The sequence below is a fragment of the Eleutherodactylus coqui genome, chromosome 5, assembly GCF_035609145.1.
Source record: "Eleutherodactylus coqui strain aEleCoq1 chromosome 5, aEleCoq1.hap1, whole genome shotgun sequence".
NCBI classification, from domain to species: domain Eukaryota; kingdom Metazoa; phylum Chordata; class Amphibia; order Anura; family Eleutherodactylidae; genus Eleutherodactylus; species Eleutherodactylus coqui.
In genome coordinates this window covers 95520652-95544107 of record NC_089841.1, presented here as the reverse complement: position 1 = coordinate 95544107, position 23456 = coordinate 95520652, and the positions used below count along the sequence as shown (strand labels likewise).

The following is a 23456-nucleotide window of genomic DNA, read 5'->3' as shown; positions in this document are numbered from 1 at the left end:
AATAATAATTCAATCCCTCTTCCAGTTCTTGTTCTGCCATTCTGATGTCAGCAGTTACACGCTTGACAGCAGGTAGTGAATCAGAAAATTAGAAGGAAGGGAGCCCCCTAGCAACCAGCACTTTAATGTGAATTTCCAGCACAAAAACATCATTTTAGGTAAATAAAGTAAATAGCAGTTTTGCTAGTTATCACATTGGCTATCATATGAGCAAAAATTGTTTAAAAAGTTAGTGAGCATTTAACTTATCAGAAAGTTTTTAGAACATAGACACCAGTTCTGCAAGCCAACAATACTAACAACTAACCACTAAATCCATGTTTCTAATTGCCAGTCCCCAAGCCCCCCAACAGTTCATGTTTTCAGGATTTCCTTAGTATTGCACAGGTGATATAATTATTGTCAGTGCCTTACAAACGTGCTACAGGGGATCTCTACACATGTCCTCAAACCATGACCTGTTGATGGGCTTGAAGGCTAGAATTGAGAAACCCTACAATTGTGCTGCACATTATGTTGTGTATCAAGTAGAAAGAAGTGAGGCGGGCTACAGAAGTGTCCATTGTCATTATAAGGGTCTGTTCTCACATTCACAAGCAATGAGGATTTATCCTGGACTTCCCCCCCTCTTATTTGTAGGAGTGAAAAACCACATCATAAATTGACATGCTGCAGGTTTAAAACCTGTACCTAAGGTCAACTTACAGTACTGATTTTTCTGCAGGATGTGGATGGGATTTGATGAAATGCTTGTATTGTAAATTGCTGTGGATTTTGCACAGCTAATTCTGCTGTGGAAAATCCGCAGCATTTCTTTTCTGTCTGAACGTACCCTAAGGGTGCTATTACATGAGCGCGAGTGTCTGCCACTAGCACTCGCATTTTTACGATAACTGTTGGGCTTAACTTGCAAGTGCTGGTGCATCCCGATAATTAGGGCTCTTACAGGAGCGTTAACGGCTCTCGTATGATAGAACTGTTAAAGGCTTTATAATGGTCACAATGGAAGTTAAATTGTGGAGAGAAATGCTCCATCAATTATCATAAAGAAATTTAATTAATGCCATGGTATCAGGAAGCAGGATGTTAGCGACTAATGCTAAGCTAACAGAACCAGAACAATCCTGTTTTGGGTCTAAATTTGTTAAAAGTTCAGTTTAACATGAACCAGAACCAAGATTTTAGCAAAGTTCTACCTGAAAAAGGGTTTCACTAGTTCGGTTTACTCAACATTAGTCCTGAACACTGGTACATAACACTTTCTATGGTCCATAAAAGCCCTGTTATAACATTTTCAGAGTGCTTTATAGGGCTTTTATGGCTCTTAGACAGTGTTATACACAAGTTTTAACCCAGCCGTGTAGGAGCCATCCCTTTATGATGGTCCCAAGCTTGGATAAATGGGGAGGGTTAGGGTAAGACCTGGCAGCCTATCCTGTAAAAACCATGCCTTGGAAACCCTGTGAAAGAGCTTTCAAATGATTCAAATATGGTATCCGATGGTAGGCCCCCCAGACCAAAGGATTCTCTGAATGCGACTGGGGAAGAGCGAGCTCTGAGTAGAAGTAGTCAGGGTTTTCCACATGACGCAACTGGGGAAAGCCCTCAGGAAGCCCAGCTGATGATGCGTCTCATGATGAAAGGAAAGGACTGCGCTGTACCAAAGCTCACATACTAGCAATGTGGAATGTGTGTGGCATGAGTCTAGGGAAATTGGACATTGGGGTTTTTAGGGGTTTCGATGAACTTCTGGTTCATTTTCAATTAATTCAGATTAAACAGAGCTTTTTGCAAAAGTTCAGCGAACTGGCCAAACAAACTTTTCAAAAGTTTACTCATCACTATTGGTGAGGTATAGTTGGCGGCGTTTTCTTATTCTTCTGTGACAATATAACCAGCTGCAAACCAACATATGTATTGCAAATGAAACTAAACTCTTGTGGCAGCATTACCCAGCTGGTTAGTGCAACTGAATGACAAAGGATTTATATTAAAATATCACAGAACAATATTTCTCATTTATTATATTACACATAGGAGTCAGAAGTTGCAGTTTTAGTTATTGGCAAATTCAATAAATTGACAAAGTCTATTTACTAATACTGTTATAAAGCTGAATGTAATGCTAGTATGTAATCACAGTACAATGTACACCGCATTCCCCAAGAAGGTGTACGCCTGTTGTGTATTATGGAGCAGCTCCAGAAAGCACCTTGGAAAAAACTCTAGGCGCTTGGGGTGATGCTAGAGTCTTAAAAGAACAGTGAGTGACTGCCAGGTGACGCCTTATCTAATTGTAGTCATGCACTTTACCTTTTCGTCTCTATCCAGGCATGACTCTGCTCCACAAAATAATAGTATCCCCACACAGTAACGATCCTTTTATTCCCCCTTTGTAGTATTTCCCCTTAGTTACCCGACAAATAAAAATTGGGCCCTCTTTGTGCTCCACAGTAATAGTGCTTCATACAGTTACAATTTCCCCTTTGTGCCCTGATTCGTGTCCCTCATACCATAATAGTGCCCACTTTATGCCTACAAAAAAAAAATACTCATCTTACCGTGTTTATTTGTGGAAGTGGTTGGCTTATGTCCCATGTTTTGGGCTTAGTGTAGTATTTGTGATGACATCACTGCATCAAACCACCTGCACCAGCCTGTATGTGGCTCTGGCATCTCATAGGCCACAAACCTGTGGTCCACTAGAGTAAATGGCAGGACAGGGTGCAGATCGACATAGTGCAGAGAAATTTCCTGATCTTGTACCAAGATACTATTTTGACAGATATCTTGGAGGGGGGTTCAAGTATGGGGCTAGAAGAAGTTTATCATTAGGAAATATGGTGGCTCCTTGTATGCTTAAGAACAGCACATGATCCTACATGGCTCAGTCAGATTGGTGGTACCAGTGCAATACCGCCAGATGCAATATATGTAAGTATTCAATGAAGGCACCTTCTGTGACAGTGAGGTAGTTAATACATTTAAAATACGAGATTAACTGGGAGACCGATCATCCAGTATACATAACGGAGTGCGCTACATGCCATTTAAAGTATGTAGGCTGTACCACCCGTAAGCTCAAGCGAAGGATCACGGAACATATTTCGGATATCGTGGATAATTCAAACAAGAACATCTCTGAAGTGTCAAGGCACTTTATACAAGTACACAGGGGTATTATCACTAGCTTTAGATTTTATGGGATGGAGCAAGTATACAGACTGGCTCGGGGTGGCAACTGGCATGAAATGGTGCTTCATCGAGAAGCCTTCTGGATATTAAAATTGAATATGAGGTTCCCAGTTGGCACGAATTATAGATTTAATGTACTTACATTAAAAGAACATTTATAAGGAATTCCGTGTGGTATCCGATATCTGATGTCGATTGGTTACAATAGGGTCATGTGACCAATGCTCAACAATGATGCAAAGTTGGTTTGGATTTTATATAGTCCTTTTTAGTTTTAATGTTCCCATGAGTAAGAGCAGTTTTGATTTGAAACGCGTAGCTGTATGGCTATGTCTTGGGAGATCATGCCAGCAAGTAGGCATTTAATATTGGATTACTAAAATAAATTTACATTTTATTGGATCAACGTGCTGGATTTTTTCTTGTTGCTTGTCTTTGCTATTGATGAAATCTTCTGAAACCAATATGTCTCCTGTTATAGCTCCAACACCGCAATGACTTCCTGATTCTCAACGCTGGTCTGGTGTGATGTCACGGCATCTACTTCGGACCACATGATAGCTATTTAGCACTGGACACCGAGGGATTAACATCTCCTTTGTGTTCCAATGCTGAAAGAATGTCTGAGCTGTCTACTTGCCCAGTCAACCTATCGGCATCTCGGTGAGGGAATATAAACTGGCTCCATGCCGATTATACTTCTAGTATTCTGGTCAAGTGCTCAATGATTCTGAACTCAGTTTTCCGTGATTAGTGCTTTAGTGCTCTGTGGCTTGGCATTTCACAGTCAGAGTAGCTTGCTCCTCGCTTACTTAGGTATCGGCTTGTCACCAGCAGCGGGATCGCTCTTTCAGGGCGGGTGCTCCTCTTGAGTGGTCAGTATGGCCCGGGTGGTTCAGGTGATACTAGGTTGCCATTACTGCAGTCCCTTAATGATGTCCATTCTACCATTCTCCATTTTACCTTAAATATCCCATTATCCAGTCTAGCTCTATGCTTTTATCTGGAATTGATAGTCTACAATAGTACCAACAAGTCAGAGCATATGTGACATCCTCATTTTGGTAGATTTCAGTTTGTTTCCATCATGTTATTCTTTGCAGCACCAAGTGCCAGAAACGTACGGAACCCTGCCTAAACAGAGACCTATTGGTTGCAGCAGATTTCATCAATAGAAGAGAGAAGTTTCATCCAGAGGTTCCATTTTCAGGGATTTAGAGGTAAACCATGATAGAATCCCTGGACGTAATAAAAATGAGGTGTGAATGGCCCCTAATATAGTCCCCTTTTGTTGTGTCTGTTATTTATGAGCAATTATATTTTACATGTTTAGTTCTGCTGCCAGCTATAACTGGATAGTGTGTAAATCTGACTACATAATATAAAACAGCGATTGTCTCTGGGATCATGGTAAGATGCCACTATTTCAATTTAAAACAAAAGAAATATTTTTACAATGTTGACAAAAGTCTCCGTATTTGCAGGGTGCGTCACTTTTGTTACCAGTGGGTTAAACAGTATTTGGTATGTCTGCACAAACTTGTTTTCTTTTCACAGAACAATTGTTGTTCTGTGATATTTTGAAACCATGGAAGGATATAACCAAAGGAAATCTCATCCTGCCATTGTGTTTGAAGCACCGCTCTTCACCACCTTGTGTGTCACATTACAGGGCTGCCACCAATGTACTCACTGCAAGGCAGGTATAAATGCATTAGGTTTAAATGTTTAGTAGGAAAGCTTATATATTGTTTTACCACAAAATATATTTAAAGAATATCAATTTGATATGTCATAAAAGTTGAATTGGTGGAAGTTTAATATCTGAGAGTGGCACAAGAGGCCAGCACTCCAATATACCTTATTAATGTAAATGACGGGACTCACCTGGTGTGGTGGTACTGCAAACACACCCATGAGCCACAACTGCCTTCAAACACCCTTTGGTTTAATATTATGGAGCAAGGAGCCCCAATCCATCCAGGACATCCACTGAGGAGAGCGCCAATCTCTAAACCGATGACTCTTGGACTCGGTAATGATCAGAAATGCATCCAAGGAAAATTCAAAGAAGACAGCACTCAGAGGATGAACACTAGAGGGATAGATAGATGAATAGATATTCATTAGTGGTGTTAAGGGGTGTATATGGATATCTGCTTCATGGCTCTTACACATGGGTGTAGGCGTTTTTACATTTTCCCGCCGGTGTCGTAAAATCGCGTGAAAGGACTTTTTTCCATCAGGGTAATTAGCGTTTTTTCCCCCATTCACACAATCGTGAGAGTGTTTTTTGGCGAAAAAATACGCCACATCCTGGAAAACCCTTGCTTGGCTTAAATCCTCTGAATTGACTTCTAATGCCTATAGAGAGGCACCGGTAAGCTTTTCGCAGCATTGGCTGCTGCAAAAATGCCTCCCCCTCCCTTTTTTCCCCTGCTGCCTTAAGAGTCTATAGGACCCACCAACGTATATTGGCCAAAAGATAGTTCCATATTTTGGTCGCATATGTTCCATTTTTCACGGTTCCACGTTTTTAGGCACCGTATATTCGCTCGTGTGAACGTATATACAGCCGGGCGTAAAAAAAACGCGGCGTATATGCGCCCATGTGAAAGAGCCCTAAGAGAGGAGGTATTGCTGTGTATTTGCTGAGCATTGTATATGAATTATTGGAAATAAATATTGGACTATGTACACCATTTTGGAAACGTGATTGAAGATTCTAGGGGTATTTGGTGCAGAGCTGACTCAGATTCAGGGTGGTAGTGGAGAAGTGTTTGTTCCACCGCACCTCCCCGGCAAGTAAGTCCTCCCAACGTCATTGGGATGCATTTCATTTTGGAGGATAATCCCCTGAGTGCTGTCATTTTTTATTTTTACTTGGATGTATTCATGTTGGAATGAAGTCAGATCAACAATCAGCTGATTACCAAGGGCTCAGTTTATGAAAGCCCCAGCAATCAGCTGTTACCACCAGATTTAATTCTCAGCACCTGCTACAGGGCAGATTTAATCCGCCGCTGTCAGCACTGATTGGACAAGGTTAAATTATGTAGGGAAGCATGCCATTGGCAAGAGGAAATGGTAACACCCAGTTGAGAATTTACTCATTAATTTCCAAGAGGAAGGATGGAGGATGACAAAACATTGAGGTCTAAGAAAAGATTCTCCACATCTAATATAAAATAGCCTACATGCTTTTTCTTGCACCACACTTTGACCCTTTTGCGTGACCTTTGGTGGATGATTTTGGTGTCATTAGATTTGTGACATCCTCACCACCACCGTAAAATCATAAAACTTGAGTTTGATACATTGAGTGACCTGTCAGGCCAGGTCAAAGTTCCTATGTTAAGTCTAGTGGCACAGTTGTGCTTCAGCCAACAGCTGCCCTAGGGAGAGTCAAGCATTGCTGAGCAACGTTCGTATCAATGGCTGACCAGTCTGACTGTCGCCATGCTTAGAGATTGGATGGCAAACAGTTCAAGCCGAAACCTCGGCTCAACAGTTCTTAAAACATTTACAACCATTTTTCCAAATGTTTTATGTTTGCGAGTCAATCTAGTTTACTAAGATAGTCATATTAGTAGAGACGACAGCTCCTCTTTAACTGTCCTTCTTGGTTTACTGTAAATGTCGAGTGTATCCTTAGTACAACAGACTAGGTGTGTTTATATACAAGTGATCCGTCAAGTTACAATGGCTTCAGGTTACATTATTTACAACATACAATGGTCTTTCCTTGGCCATTGTAACTTGAAACCAGACTCAACATACAATCGGACAGTCCGGATCTGGACATTTCACTGGTAAATCACCTGTATGACTGAAGTGCATGCTCCGAATAGCTGTCTGTAAGCACTTCTTTGCAGTACAGTGCAGTACTACATGTTCTGTGCTTCTCTGTACATGCACCAGGATAAGCTGCTCCTTCGGACCCCAGGTAAGGGCGGCTACCTGTTATTTTTATGGAATCGGACCCTGAAGAAGCTTCTACATAGAAAGTGATCTACATTTTCCAGTAGCTCTTTCTGACTCTTATATATAAAGAATTGATTTAGCTGTATTAGTTATGTGCTTATTTGTCTTTATTCGTCATTTTTTTACATTTTAGGATATTTTCGGGATGCCAAAACTGATAACCAATTTTGCATAGTCTTATGGTCTTAAGATAGGATATTTTCAACTATAGTGGCCATCCAGAATTGAATAATATGATAACCTGAGTACCACTGTACATGTAAAAGGCCTTATCGAACATGAAATATTCAAATAAATAGGCACAATCACCATAAGGTAGGCGCCATCGCCGTAAACCCTCATAGAATACAGTCTGCCAGACTATGATGAGGGTTTACGGTGATGGCGCCTGCCCTATGGCAATTGTGCCTACCTTATGGCGATTGTGCCTATCAGGTATTGCATTTTTTGGCTCTTTCAGTGAATATCTTTGTTGTTTTTCTCTCATCTCTGTGATTTTAATTCAAATAAATAAGAGCATTTAAAAATCAAAATATATGTTTGATGTACAAGTGTAACCCGTAGAGAGGAGAGCTCATAACTACATTTCTGTAATGAATACTTTGATTTTTAATAACATGCTGCACACTTAGATTCTTTATGAGTAATGTAATTTATGAGTATCACTAATTTACCGTTTCGAAAGGGTGTTTATATGGGTGCAAACACTGCCGGAATATATGGTATATGCTTGTGTTGCAGATATTAAAGTGACATTCATATTAATATTTCTATACTTAGATTTTGTATTTTTTGTGGAAGGCTGTGACATATCCCTGTGATAATTCCACCACAACAACAAACGGGTTTTCCAAGACTAAAACTAAAAAAATGTCATGGGTGGTCAACATTGTAAAATAAAAAAAATCAGTAGTCACCTCCTTACATGGCCCAGTGTAGGAGCCCTGGTCCCCATCACTCTGATCACCATCACTTTGACCCCTGAAGAAGCTGCAGTGGTCACATGCTGTTCATTGTACATGTGACTGCTTAGCCAATCACAGGCATCACTGCTGATTCTGACTGCTGCAGCTTCTTCCGGGAGCAGAGCAGCAGAGACCTGGGGTCCTGAGTGGTTGCACTAGACCCAGGAGAAGGATGGTTATTTTAGCTGGTGAGTATGGCTTTTTTTCCATTTATGCCATTCCCTACGCATTAGATTTTTTTTAGTCCAGGAAAACCTGTGTAATACACCACATTGGAGTCTAAAGTCACCAATTTTAAAATAATTCACTGTCTAATAAGAGGCTGCAGCATTACCGTTCATTCTCCTGGCATTGGCGATCACACCCTGAGCGCCATGATGCTAGGAGTTCAAAAATGTGACATTGCAGCCTCTCACTGGCTACAGAGGTCACGTGATTTCTTGTGACATTATCTGTCACAACAAACCTTGGGACCTCACAGGCTGCAGCGTCATATCCCAGTGGCTGCGGAGGCGTAAGCTTATTATTTTTACATAGGGGCTTCTATTAAAAGGGGGTTGTCTAGTAACCGGACAACCCCTTTAAGGCTTCTTCCCATGCCTGCAGGCAAATGATCAAGTCTTTCCGGTATATTTTCTAAGCAGATACATCCATGTTTCATAGCAAACATAGGGGAAAAGCCTGATCGACTAAAAATTGGTATTTATACATAAAAAAATGAATGTAAACTGACATTGAGATACATTGTGATTGGAAAGTCAGGGCCACCTGGAATATCTTCTGAATGAAAAGACATGCAAGTAGGAAACTTTGTAGAACACTTAGGGTTCCTGCCCACAGGGGATCTTGCAGTGCGTTACTCACGGTGATAATCCGGCCACGAGTAACGCAGTGCATGCTTTCCATAGCGTTGCTATAGAAAGCACAGCCCCCTGTCCACGAGCGGAGAATCACAGCGATTCTCCACTCGTGAGACTCAAATTGCAGCACGCTGCAATTTGCCGCAATTCTCCGAAGTGAGCCTATCTGTCAGATAGGCTCACCGCAGTGAACTGACAGTTCTCTCCTCTGCTCCTGGGCGGCGGAATATCGCCCGGGGCCTTATATAAGTAGGGGAAAACATTTTTGCATGAAGGTGGTTCCTGTCGGCCATCTTGGTGACAGCCATCTTGGATTCATCCCAAGAAACTTCATTGGAAAGGGAGTCATAGAATACATAATGTAAGGGATGCATTTCATCTAAAACTGGTAGGTGCAGTGATTATGTAATACCTGCAACAATTTTTTGAATTATGGATGGTGTCATGTTGAGTAATAATAAAATGGAGAGCCTTGTATGGCACAGAGTGTAAGCTCTCGCTTATGACCTGAAGGTTGCAAGTTCAATCCCTGCATGATTCAGGTAGCCGGCATCCTTTCGAGGTTGGTAAAATTACCTGAAAGCGCTGTGCTATACAAATACCAAATTGTTAAATTGAATTATGTAGTATGGAAAACACTAAATGTTATGTCTTTTTAGGTACCAGAAGATGCCATTAACAATCAAAGACAGAATTCCTTATGGTTGGAAAAGGAAGTTCACGTGAGGTGGTCAAGGCTTTCAATCAAGAACACCCAGGCAGATAGCCAGTGAGTGAATGAAGGTCATCTTCACACAACTTTTGTTGTGGCTGCAGTTTGTATCGGTGCCACTTGTGTGTCTTGAGGATCCTTACAAATAAGGAAGATGGAACAATACCTCTGAAGCGCCACCTATTGGATGGCAGCAATCATGCAAATCAATGTTTGACCCTTTATACAGGTCTTAAGAAAGATTGGGAATTGAAAACCAAGCCAGAATCCATACACAGACAGCTGTTTCGGGGTGTTTGCCTCTTATCAGTGTGCAGTAGAATCCTGGCTTGGCTAGTAAGAGACCTATGATGTAAGTTGGGAGAGCTATTGTCTCTTCTTAAAGGAGATGTCCCGCGCCGAAACGGTTTTTTTTTTTTTTAAACCCCCCCCCCGTTCGGCGCGAGACAACCCCGATGCAGGGGTTAAAAAAACCACCCGCACAGCGCTTACCTGAATCCCGGCGGTCCGGCGTCTTCATACTCACCTGCTGAAGATGGCCGCCGGGATCCTCTGCCTTCATGGACCGCAGGGCTTCTGTGCGGTCCATTGCCGATTCCAGCCTCCTGATTGGCTGGAATCGGCACGTGACGGGGCGGAGCTACACGGAGCCCCATAGAGAAGAGGAGAAGACCCGGACTGCGCAAGCGCGGCTAATTTGGCCATCGGAGGGCGAAAATTAGTCGGCACCATGGAGACGAGGACGCCAGCAACGGAGCAGGTAAGTATAAAACTTTTTATAACTTCTGTATGGCTCATAATTAATGCACAATGTACATTACAAAGTGCATTATTATGGCCATACAGAAGTGTATAGACCCACTTGCTGCCTCGGGACATCTCCTTTAAGGAGAGCATCTAGAAGATGAGTGAGGAAACTTATAGGGCCATGCATGCTCCTCTGGGTAATATGCAAATAAGGAAGATGGAACAATAGCTCTGCAGCGCCACCTATTGGCAGCAGTCCTGTAAATCAATGTTCGACCCTTTATACATGTCTTAACAAAGGTTCAGGATCCTTATGACAGTCGTTTGACTCACACCATACTCCAATGCCAGTATCCTGGTGCTTTTCTGTGGACTCTTCGTGAAAACAGCTAGTGTGACAACGCTGCTCGGATGACCAGTTCTTGGTTTGTCCTGGACACTACTAGTTTCCACTGAACTTCTGAATCAGTTTCCTGCCAGGTTGTGCACTCACTGGCCGTCTTCCTGGGTGTTTTTTATGGCAAGCCTCAGTCACCTCATGTGAACTTATGTCACCATCACCTAAGTGTTCTGCAAAGTTTCATATGTTGTAGAATACTTTGGTAGTGGATGGACATTTATGTCAAGTTCTCCTAATGTTATCTATATTGAATGTGAAATTAAAACACTCATTGTCTGCTTTATCTATATGTGCAAAGTAGCAGAGATATTAGAGAATGTGTGGCAGGTGAGTCTAAGGAAGAGGAAACCATTCATTGTGCTGAATGCAAGATGCTTAATATAAAAAGAAACTACAAGGAGCTCCGGGAAACATCCAAGCTGTGTAAATAACAGACTACAGAACCCAAGTAAATGCATTGTTTTCTGTCTTTATATTTAGTGGCACAAAGCTTTTTCTTTCATCACAACATTGCTCATTATACAGAAACATTCTCTGCCAAATTGCACGTTAAAAGCATGTCTGGCTGCAGTGCCTGAACCAAGCTCATTAAGTGTATGCACTCCCAAGACAATTTTCATATGTTGCACAACAAATGAACAGCGCAGCTTGTGGTGGTTGTAGAACTTGTTTATCCATGGACTTTAACTGGGATTGCAGCTAAGACACATATATTGGAATGCCATGGCCATTTTTTGGGGAAAAGTTTTAAAAACTTTTTAAAAGTGATTGTCTGGGACTTTTGCTATTGGTGACCTATCCTCCTGGTAGGTTATCAATAGTTGATTGGTAGAGGTCTACTACTCAAGATCCCCACTGATTACTGAGCCCGCTGTTTGTATGGACAGCACTGGAAGCAGATAGCGCTTTCTGCATTATAGCGGCCCGGCTTGGTACTGCGGACACAGTTCCCATTGAAGTCAATAGGATCTATGCCTGTAGTACCAAATCAGTCCACTGCTAAATTGACAGTGCTGTCTGCTTCCAGCACTGACAGTAGGCCCAGTAATCAGGGGATTGGCAGGAATTCCAAGTGCAGATGGTCAACTACTGATGACCTGTACTGAGGATAGATCATCAATATTAAAAGTCCCAGACAACCTATTTAATAATCTCATACAGCATCTTCATTATTTTAGACCATATTCTGGTCTTGACAAAGTTTTTTTGCTGCTATACTACTGGAATCTCATTTCTGTTCTGCATTACACCCCGTACTGCTTTCTTGCATACTAGCAGGGCTGTGAAGATTAAAATCAACCTTTCTAAATAAATGGAGAAAAATCTATTCAGAATTTATAAATAGTGGATTTGATGTTTGCATGGACTCGCGCCTATTACATTAACGCAAAATAAAAGGCAAATAGGTAATGCAAAAAAAATTCCAACACATCCAGAGCTCTTCATAACAGGGCTCTGTGCTAGGTTGGCAGCGCTGACTGTACTTCTGTGTTAGGCTAGTCCTGTGTATGAAGCCTCATCTGGATGAGCCATTGACATCAGTGAAAGCTGATGACTTTCACATTTTTGTTTTCTCTATTGCTGTGATGCTCCCAAAGATAAAACTCACCAAACCAGTCTTCCAAATCACTGAACATTCGTCAGAATGGCTTACTAAGGATTGTGTGTCCAAACTTGATTGCCTGGAAACATCCCAACTGTAGCTGAATGATTATGTTTTCCACATTGACTGTAACCTGCTGTAATCCTGTTACATGTAACAGAGTTATGACTTTCACAGATGAATGATTTGTACGGTTCTCCAGAAAGATTTCATATGTAACGCAATTACAGAAATAACAATTTACAGTTGATTTGATTGGCCGATGCTTGAGATACCAACAGAAACTTTAGAGGGGTTTTCCAGGGAAATACTACTGGTAACGTGTCCTCAGGATAGGTCATCAATTGTTCATTGGCTGGGGTCTGTTGCTCAACTGACCCTGGTCGATCAACTGATCGAGGCACCAGCTGTCAGCGTCACTACACACAGGAGTACGGAGCAGATGCAGTTATGTCCAATCCTGGTGTAGTGGCCGACACTTGTAACTGCAGGTGCAGCTCCCTTTGATTTAAATGAGAGTTGCGCATGAGATTACAAGTTCTTCAAATGGGTGGGTGAAATCGGGACCAAAATCTACACTAAATTCTGACTTGGAGAATCACTAGAATATCTGCCTGTGTGAATAAAGCCCAAAGGTGTGCATACACCTTCCACAACCCTCAGACAAATGATTGTTAGTCTGACAGCTGTTTCCTTGAGTTCCCTCATGCCCATGAACTTCAGTTTTAGCTGAACTTCCATATGTTTATGGTGGTAAGCTGCAGCCATACAGCTCTGGCGGTGGCTTATCTCATGGTGAACATAAGGATGGGCAGTTGCACATTAACATCCTCAATCCTTCTTTACCCCAGGATCATATGTTGGGAGAAAGTTGAGCTGCCCTCATGCACATTAGTATGGCTTGGCCATTTTGGGGTCCATGCTACTACACCTTAATGTGTATGGGGGCCTTAACACTATGGCATCATTGCACTAAATAGAACCTGTCATAAGGAACCTTTTCCCTTTATATAGAAGCTTGCTTTTCTGTGATATGTAAGATCCTTGTAAGTTCGTCACAATAGAGACAAGACATAATTCATTCTTTGTGAGCAGTAGAAATGCCTAAATCTCATTATGAGATGAGCGAGCGTACTCGGAAAAGCACTACTCGCTCGAGTAATTTGCTTTATCCGAGTATCGCTGTGCTCGTCCCTGAAGATTCGGGTGCCGCTGCGGCTGACAGGTGAGTCGCAGCGGGAGAGAGGGAGAGAATGATCTCCCCTCCGTTCCTCCCCGCTCTCCCCTGCAGCTCCCCGCTCCGTGCCGACACCCGAATCTTCAGGGACGAGCACAGCGATACTCGGATAAAGCAAATTACTCGAGCGAGTAGTGCTTTTCCGAGTACGCTCGCTCATCTCTAATCTCATACACTTGTTATTTTTGTTATTATTACTCAAATCTTTATAAAACTTGTTGATTAGAAGTAAAAGATAATGCAAAAAGCAAAAAAATAAACAAAATCCCTTTCAACTGCTGAAAACATAAAAGTAAACCCATTATAACATTTTAAAACCAAATTGTCAAATATGGATGAATTGGGGTCATTTCACTGCTTTTTTGCTTTGCATTGTGGGAACAGCAGATCGGAACGTAGAAAGAAAATTGAGAAATTGATTGAAAATGAAGGTCTTCAGTTGCAATGCTTTATTTCTATGGGTAGGAAAACTGATGCGTTTTCTTTCTGATTTTTACACTGTAACAAAAATGCAAACTGCTACAGTTTTGTTTCCAATTCAGAAAGTGGAATAAACCAGATCCCTTGTTTACACTGAACTCCATGGGAGACGGAAGATAACAGAAAGCCATCTGTTTTTACCCATTTTTCCCTTCCATCCTTCATCAGGTTTAATTTCTGAGTGTGCACAGAGGGAAGGAGACAACGAAGGGCAAAAACCAAAACGGATCCATTTAGGATGCTGAAAAATGGAAGTCAAACAGAAATTAATGGAAAGCATAATTTACATTCTTTAAAGAATCCATGTTATGGATTTTCCCCAAAAAATAAGAAAAAATGCTTTCTGTTCATTTTCATTTATTTCGATTTTGTACATTTCCGGTTTTCATTATAAAACAGGATCCACTGAAAAATGCTAATGTGAACTCAGCCTTAGGCTTTTACCCACTGGCGTTTTTTTTTAACGCTGTGATATGATATTGCTGCATTTTTTTTTTTTTACTGCAAATGTCAATGGGACTTTCTAATGTTAAAATTGCATTGCACAAAAATCGCAAGTTTGCTCTTCTGAGATTTTTGTGCGATGTGATTTTAACATTAGAAAGTCCCATTGACATTTGCAATAAAGAAAACGCAGCAATATCACAGCGTTAAAAAAATGCTAGTGGGTAAAAGCCCCAACTGGGGTCAGAGGCAAAAACTCGTACTGGTACATAGGAGATAAAAATATACTATAAAACAGTGGGAACATTGCATGGGATGTACGTATGGTCTTAGGGTGAATGCCCACCGACGGATTTGCACCGCGTTTCCTGCAGCGGAAATCCGTGCGTGAATTCCACAGTGGCAAGGTTCTATTGAAGCTAATAGCTTTCTGCCTGCCAATGCACACATGCGGATTTCTAACGTGGATTTCCGTGAGCGGGAAAAAAACGCAGCATGTTCTATTTTACTGTGGATTTATGCTGGGGAGGGCTCCATTGATATCAAGGAAGCGAGGCCACGGAAAAACACAATCACTCACTGGCACTTTATTGTTTTGAATCGTGAAACTCCTGTGGCGTAATCCACGGGCACATTCTGCATCGCTTGTGGACATGGGCCCTTAGAGTATTCACACTAAGCAACTATCTTTCAGATCTTTGCTCAGAAAAGCTGCTGAAGTGTACAAATGACAATCTTTTGTTTGCTTTTAGACCAAGCAGTTATTGTACATAAGTTGTTTACAGAGGCATAGGTAAAGTCTCTTGAGCCCGGGTGCAATAGTTCAGCTGGACCCCCTACACTTTTCTTCCCCCTTTCCGTGCTTCTTTGCCTGTGGTCCACTCCCAAAAAAGCTATATATATATATATATATATATATATATATATATATATACACACACACATAGATACAATGGCTTGTCTCAGGTAACCTTTAAATAGTGCAGACATCATATAATAGTCAGATACAGGTTCTATACAGTAATAGTGATTACAGTGCAGTTACCTCCAGTGAGCACAGAAAATGCCTCATCTTGTGTCCCACAAAGTAATACTGCTTGCACACAGTAATAATTCACTCATATTGACCCCAACAAAAAAACAATGCCTGCTTTGTACCTCACACTGTAATAATACTTATTTATGCCCCACATAAAAAATAATTCTTTTCTGTGTTCCCTGCAAAGTAATAATGCCCATTTTGTGCTACAGAAAAGTAATAATGCCCCACAATGCTCACAAAGTAATAGTGGCTTCTTAAAGAGAATGTCTAAGTTATTTTTTTTTCCTGCTCCCCATGTATAACCAATTGTATACTTACCTCTCCTGCAACTGCTCGCAGCAGCTCCAGGACTGCGGTCCCTGTGGTCAAGAAGTAGAAAGCGCTGTCCACAGTACAGAGGCCTAGGTTCGTATTCCAGGCGCAGTTCCATTGAATTCCATAGGAGCTGTGCTACAGTTTCAACCCGGGCCACTGCACTGTTGTCAATGCTTTCTGCTTCCTTGGCTGTCCATAGTGACAGCGGCAAAAGGAATCAACTGATTGGTAGGGATCAGAGCGATGAGTCTCTGTTGGTCAACAATTACGATCCCTATTATTACACCAGTGGTCATTCACTGAGATTGTTTGTAAGAGGGATTGCAATGTAAATTTGTTTATAAGCTGTTCAAACGCAACAAACTCCGACTTTACACCCGCGACTACTTTTTAGGCACATAGAAACTAAATGATTGGCAGGTATTATTGTATCTTGTTACCACCGGAAATGTGGGTGGTGACCAGATATAAGCTGCTTGACAGTCCAGCAGCCAATTATAAACTGGGGGCGTGCCCAGGCTGTCAAGCAGCCTGTATCTTGTCACCACCCACATTTCCGGTGGTGACAAGATACAATAATACCTGATTGGCAACTAGTCAGCGAATTATCGCTCATCATCCTGTTGGTAGCCATGTTTGCACTGAATGACTGCCGTTTGCATTCGCTCTTTTGAGCAACTATTCGGACGATAGTCATCCTGTGTAAAGCCCTCTTTATTCACATGTGTTTTTTTTAGGCACAGGCAGGAGAATATCATAAAGGGAATAAAAGGATAAAAATACCCATTGCGGACCTTGGGTATAAAAAAGAACAAATCAAACTCTCAAAACTTTGCTCTTCAGTACTTGTAAACAGTCCTTTAGATAATCAGTACCATTGCTGCTAAATATGCTGCATATGTCCGCACTCCTTCAGTCACATCCAGATGTATAAACTAGTATTTGCCCTATAAGACAAGATTCCAAAGCCAGCAGTATCTAATAATTACTAATCAAAACCACCATGAAAATCATTAGCTAAAGTAAACCAAGGCCTATAGGTGCTATTACATGAGCACTGTTAAAGGGAACCTGTTGTCACATATGAGCCCCTATAAACTACTTTATGGGGTTCCCGGAACAGTGTTTTATACCACATTCCTGCACCGTGTCCTCACAAAGTTGGCACACACACAAAGCGTGACTCCCTTCAGCCGACTGTGTACATTCTCTCATTGAGATGAATGGGAGGGCGTCCACACACAGCTGGCTGAAAAGAGTCACTCTGCGCACACTGCAACTTTGCGGGGACACGGTGCAGGAACGGGGCACCCAGTGAGTATGAACACGCAGCTCCCTGGTTGGCCATTCCATTACTTTTAAGCTCCATAATTTAGTTTATGGGGCTCCTATGTTACATTAATTGCTGAGCTGCACCTGCACTAACAAGTTTAGGCCGCCTACACACGGCAGAGCCGGATCCCAGACCCTGGAGAGCAGCAGCATCCATGCATACCTGTTACTTTCATTTTTCATCTGTACTGTGGATGGTCCGCATGGTGAGACATCAGACATGCACAGTATAGGTTTTTTTAACTCCTGATTTTCCCATGTCATCGCTTAGTGATGGCATGGAATCCATGACCTTTCTGCAATGTGATTGCGGAAGGGCCACAGATCGGACAACTTCCATTGACTTCAATGTAAGCTTTCAGTGCGAAATCCACACAAAAATGGAGCATGCTGCGATTTTTCCTACGCTTGCGCAAACCGTAATTGGTTTCAGCAAGTGTACAAGAAGAATCGATTTTCGATAGCATGCTATGGGCACTATTTGCTGTGGATCCACCCTGTGGACGTCCACCATGGATTCCGCAGCAAATATCCATCTGTGGGCAAGAGCCCTAAGCCCAGTAATTTTAGGGAAAACTTGAGAGTTACTGGCAGCCACTAGCGCTTGTGTAACTATAAGCTTAAGGCCTCTTCCACACAGGTGACAGTGATATCACTGATACAGCGATTTTGTTGTGTCAGCGATTCGTTTTTTTCTGAAAAATCACGCATTGAATCACTGCTGTCCATGATAAAATCGTGAGGTTAAGCCCCATCCTGAAACTGAGTCCTAGCTGCATTTCATTAAAAAAAATACTTACCTAATAGGCTGGGTCTTCTCGTTGCTCTCTGGAGTTCCACTGGACGTTCTGCAGTCCTCGTTTGCCCACAGAAGATCACTTTCTGGTTGCCGCCTTCAGGAAGCGATGGCTCTGATTAGTTCATCCAACATTGCTCAGCCAATCAATGCAGCACTCAATCAACCAATGCAATGGCTGTGATTGTTTCATCCAGCGCTGCATTGATTGACTGAGCAGCGTCCGAAGAATGAATCAACAGCCAGCACTTTGTGGAGGCAGAATTTATGAATTGGCCGAGCCACGGCATTGATTGGCCAATTCATAAATCCCGCCTCCACAACACGCTGGCTGTTGATTGCTTCTATAAAAAAATACAAAAATAAAAACCGCTATTATTATGGTGGACCTGGGTGAAGGTTAGGATGTCTCCCTATACACCAGGGGGCTGCAGAAGCAGAACTCAGTCATGATGTTTTTGATAGCAGCTCTGTCTGCACCAGTGATTGTATTATAGTGGCAGTCATCTTTGTTTTATCAGCTGTTTGCGGCAAGAGCCGGTGCCGATATCGGGACTCGAACCCAGGACCTCCTGTTCCCAGACTGGCCTTTTTTCTTGATCTAGTGTATTCTAGTTCCTGCCTCCCTGTCCTGGCCCTGCCCTACTTTCAATCAGGCTCACTATAAAAGCCTGACCCTGACACTCTTCCAGTGCGAGATTACTGTGCTCCACTGCCTTGATCAAGCTTCATCTCCTAAACTTGCTCCTCTCCTGCAAACCACGACTACCTGTTAACGACCTCTGGCTCTCCTCCCGACGCTACCCGCCTCCTCCTTTGTACTGGAGTCAGGAAGGAATTTTGCCTTCTTCTGGATCAACATTGGAGTGGCAATAGGCTGAACTGCATGGACATATTTTTCTTTCAACTTAACATACTATGTTACACTTTCCCTGACACTAATACTCTCCAAGAGATAGCATGTCATGTTCTTTCTTTGTGCGTGCTTTTTGCACGCTGTGTATGAGAGGCACCATTGAAAGTAATGTAAAGTTTATTACCGCATATTACGCACACAAGACCTGCAAGCATAATATGCGGTAAAAAACGCTCATGTGAGAGAGCCCTAATAGTGAAAGTCAAGAGAAAACATTTAAAAACATTCCAAATGTTTATATCCTGTTTTCTGTGTAGACAAAAAAGCGAACCCTTCATACATTGCATTGTTGAGCGGCTGTCCGGTTCCCTCAGGCCTGCAGTGAGAGAAGAAACGAACAAGTTAGAAGAGTTTTGATATAATTGATAACTCGGCAGGAAGCAGAGTATGCTGAAATGAGAAAATGACGCAGGTGGAACATTCCTTGGGGGGGAAATGAATCCTTGGTTTCTTGCTCATTTTTTAGCATTTGGATTCGGATCCCTCATAATTCAGGTATTCCTGGAATGATGGATGTGTTGGTTCTGTTTTCATTCCTGCAGCAAAACCCTACAAACAATGCTTGATCTCACCGAGCGAAGGCTAACAATGTAAGTCCTGTTCTATTCTGCACAGGGAGTTAGAAAAAGGGTCTGCTCATCTGTTTATTACATTGCGGCTCCTTCCCTTGTAAAGGGTATGAGCTGTAATACCAGACACAGCCCATATACAAGGGTGGCACTGTTTGGGTGAAAAGTAGACTATTTTTAATCCCTAGCAACTTATTTCACATTGGCATATTAGATGTCAGCTGTACTCTGCTCAGGAAGATCTTCTTGCATCTATCTGGCTGATCATCTCAAATTGATGTCAATGGTGAAAAAGTACGTAACACTGGAGAAGCTGCCCGCCATTATAAAGTTATTATGCTCCTAGCCTGTTCTGCACCAGTGATCCACAGACTTCAATCAGGTCACAGGACAGGAAATTGTCAACTACGGTATTAAACTATGATTTTCAGAAATGTTTCTCTCTCTGAGTGTCCCATCAGTGAGGACAGCTCTGTGGGGTCTCCATGATCTAGCATCTAGCCTGACCTCCTTCCGCGATGGAGCAACGCTGCGATTCTCAGAGTTGTCTGAGATTTTTCGCTACTCTCTGAGTGTCCCACCAGTAAAGGGAGTTCTGCTCGTACCTCTGCGGTCCATCTTGCAGCCTGTCCTCCTCCGGTGAGGGAACAGCTGGTCCAGTCTAGGCTAGCACTGACGAGGGGATAATGGCCATCAAGAGCATGAAGCCCAGGAATCCCCCGAGTAAGCTTTGACTCTTGAAGGATGTGCAGCTTCTGGGTCATCATCCAAAATTGATGGACAGTACCTGCCTATCATTAAGAAATTGCTGCATAATATCTGCTGGCAGCAAAAAATGGCAGAAAAAAAAAAGAAAAATCTCCTTCTGTATGTACACTCATAGGTACACACATAGCAGTGTATGTAGTAGTGTCTATACCGCTGGTGGTGAACCTATGACACACGTGCCAGAGGGGCCACTCCGAGCCCTCACTGCCGGCACACGCTCAATCACCCCAGCACAGACGAAATCCGGGTACACGACTGCACGAACGCTGACGTCACCGCTAAGGTCATTAGTGCTCTTGTAGAGCATTTACACAGGCAGAGTTCTGCCCCATTTAGATGGGACGAGCTGCAAGGCAAACAATGCCCATCAGCTCATCACAGTCCTGCCTGCTTCTGTGCTGTTACACAGGAGTAAGTATCGCGGGCATCGCTCACAGCGTGGCCAGCAAGGAGGTGGAGCGTTCTCCCCCGCTCGCCTCCATTCACAGTAAGCAGACAGCCGTTCAGAAGGGAACGACTGCTGTTTATGCTGAATGGCGCATCGTTCGGTTTTCTGCATGCACAAACTGAATGACTGAACAACTCTCGTCCAGCCGCTGCATGCAGTTACACGGGACGATTATCTTCAAATTCCCACAGGAATTCAGGAATTTGAACAATTCTGAATGATAATCGTTCCGTGTAAATGGGCCTTTTGCCGCTGGATTGTGGGCTTCTTGCTCAGCGCTTCACCCTCTATGTCAAGTGCTGAGCGTTTACGTGGAACGAGAAGCCCACGATCCAGCGATAGCTTTTATGCTGACTGAGGGCTTGAACACACGGGCGTGATGTTGTTGTATTATGTGGTCGTGATTATCACAGCCGCATAACGGGACAAAACAAAACCATTGATTTCCTTTTCACTAGCGGTATTCTCGAGTGTTAATACTACGAGCAAGATCGCGCAGGACCTATCTTCCTGCTTTTAAAAAATCAAACTCGCGCCCACTGGTGTGGAGTTTAAAAGGTACGAAAAAACCGAACAAACCCTGGATCATGTGCTGCGTAGCGGTGAGCATAGTTGCGCTCACGGCCATCTGCTTAAGCCTGAAAGTCAGCGAAAATGAACTGCGAATGAACAGTGAGCGTTTTTTTTTTGGTATTTACACTGCATGATTAGACTGCATGATTAGACTGCACGACTGTCGCTTAAATGGGTTCGTTTGAACAGATTGTGAGCGATAATCGACCCGTGTAAATGACCATGTTGGCACTTGGCAATGAATAAGTGGGTTTTGGGTTGCAGTTTGGGCACTTGGTCTCTAAAAAGTTACCCATCACTGGTCTATACACACATAGTAGTATCTGTACACATATGTAGTCTCAATAGACATGTAGTTACCCACATAGTAGTATCTGTACACACATGTAGTCTCTGTGGACATATAGCTACACACATAGTAGTATCTGTACACACATGTAGTCTCTGTGGACATATAGCTACACACATAGTAGTATCTATACACACATGTAGTCTCTGTGGACATATAGCTACACACATAGTAGTATCTGTACACACATGTAGTCTCTGTGGACATATAGCTACACACATAGTAGTATCTGTACACACATGTAGTCTCTGTGGACATATAGCTACACACATAGTAGTATCTGTACACACATGTAGTCTCTGTGGACATATAGCTACACACATAGTAGTATCTATACACACATGTAGTCTCTGTGGACATATAGCTACACACATAGTAGTATCTGTACACACATGTAGCCTCTGTAGACATGTAGATACACACATAGTAGTATCTGTACACACATGTAGTCTCTATAGACATGTAGTTACACACATAGTATTATGTGTACACAAATGTGGTGTCTGTAGACATGTAGTTACACACATGCAGTGTCTGTGGACATGTAATTACACACATGTAGTGTCTATAGACATGTAGTTACACACATAGTAGTACCTGTACACATATGTAATGTCTGTAGACATGTAGTAACACTAGTAGTAGCATCTGTAGACATGTAGTTACACACATAGTTTGATCTGTACACATATGTAGTGTCTGTAGACATGTAGTTACACACATAGTAGTATCTGTACCCATATGTAGTATCTGTAGGCATGTAGTTACACACATGTAGTTACACACATAGTAGTATCTGTACACATATGTAGTGTCTGTAGACATGTAGTTACACACATAGTAGTATCTGTACCCATATGTAGTATCTGTAGACATGTAGTTATACACATGTAGTCTCTGTAGACATGTAGTTACACACATATTAGTATCTGTACCCATATGTAGTATCTGTAGACATGTAGTTACACACATGTAGTCTGTAGACATGTAGTTACACACATAGTAGTATCTGTACACATATGTAGTGTCTGTAGACATGTAGTTACACACATAGTAGTACCTGTACACATATGTAGTGTCTGTAGACATGTAGTTACACACATAGTAGTATCTGTACCCATATGTAGTGTCTGTAGACATGTAGTTACACACATAGTAGTATCTGTAGACATGTAGTTACACACATAGTAGTATCTGTACACATATGTAGTGTCTGAAGACATGTAGTTACACACATAGTAGTACATGTACACATATGTAGTGTCTGTAGACGTGTAGTTACACACATAGTAGTATCTGTACACATATGTAGTGTCTGTAGACATGTAGTTACACACATAGTAGTACCAGTACACATATGTAGTGTCTGTAGACATGTAGTTACACACATAGTAGTATCTGTACCCATATGTAGTGTCTGTAGACATGTAGTTACACACATAGTAGTATCTGTAGACATGTAGTTATACACATAGTAGTATTTGTACACATACGTAGTGTCTGTAGACATGTAGTTACACACATAGTAGTATCTTTACCCATATGTAGTATCTGTACACATGTAGTTACACACATGTAGTCTCTGTAGATATGTAGTTACACACATAGTAGTATCTGTACACATATGCAGTGTCTGTATACATTTAGTTACACACATAGTAGTATTTGTACACATGTAGTTACACACTTGTAGTATCTGTAGACATGTAGTTACACACATG

At 42.1% G+C, this 23456-nt stretch overlaps 1 protein-coding gene across 1 annotated transcript in view; it reads left to right on the top strand.

Annotated features, from left to right (window-relative positions):
- Window positions 1–17288: 17288 nt before the first annotated feature.
- The window catches only part of ARHGEF28 (Rho guanine nucleotide exchange factor 28), a 205320-nt gene continuing 199152 nt past the window's right edge, over window positions 17289–23456 (top strand). The window contains exon 1 of the mRNA XM_066602904.1: window positions 17289–17298. The gene's annotated coding sequence lies outside the window, so the exon portion shown is untranslated. The remainder of the gene's footprint in view (window positions 17299–23456) is intronic.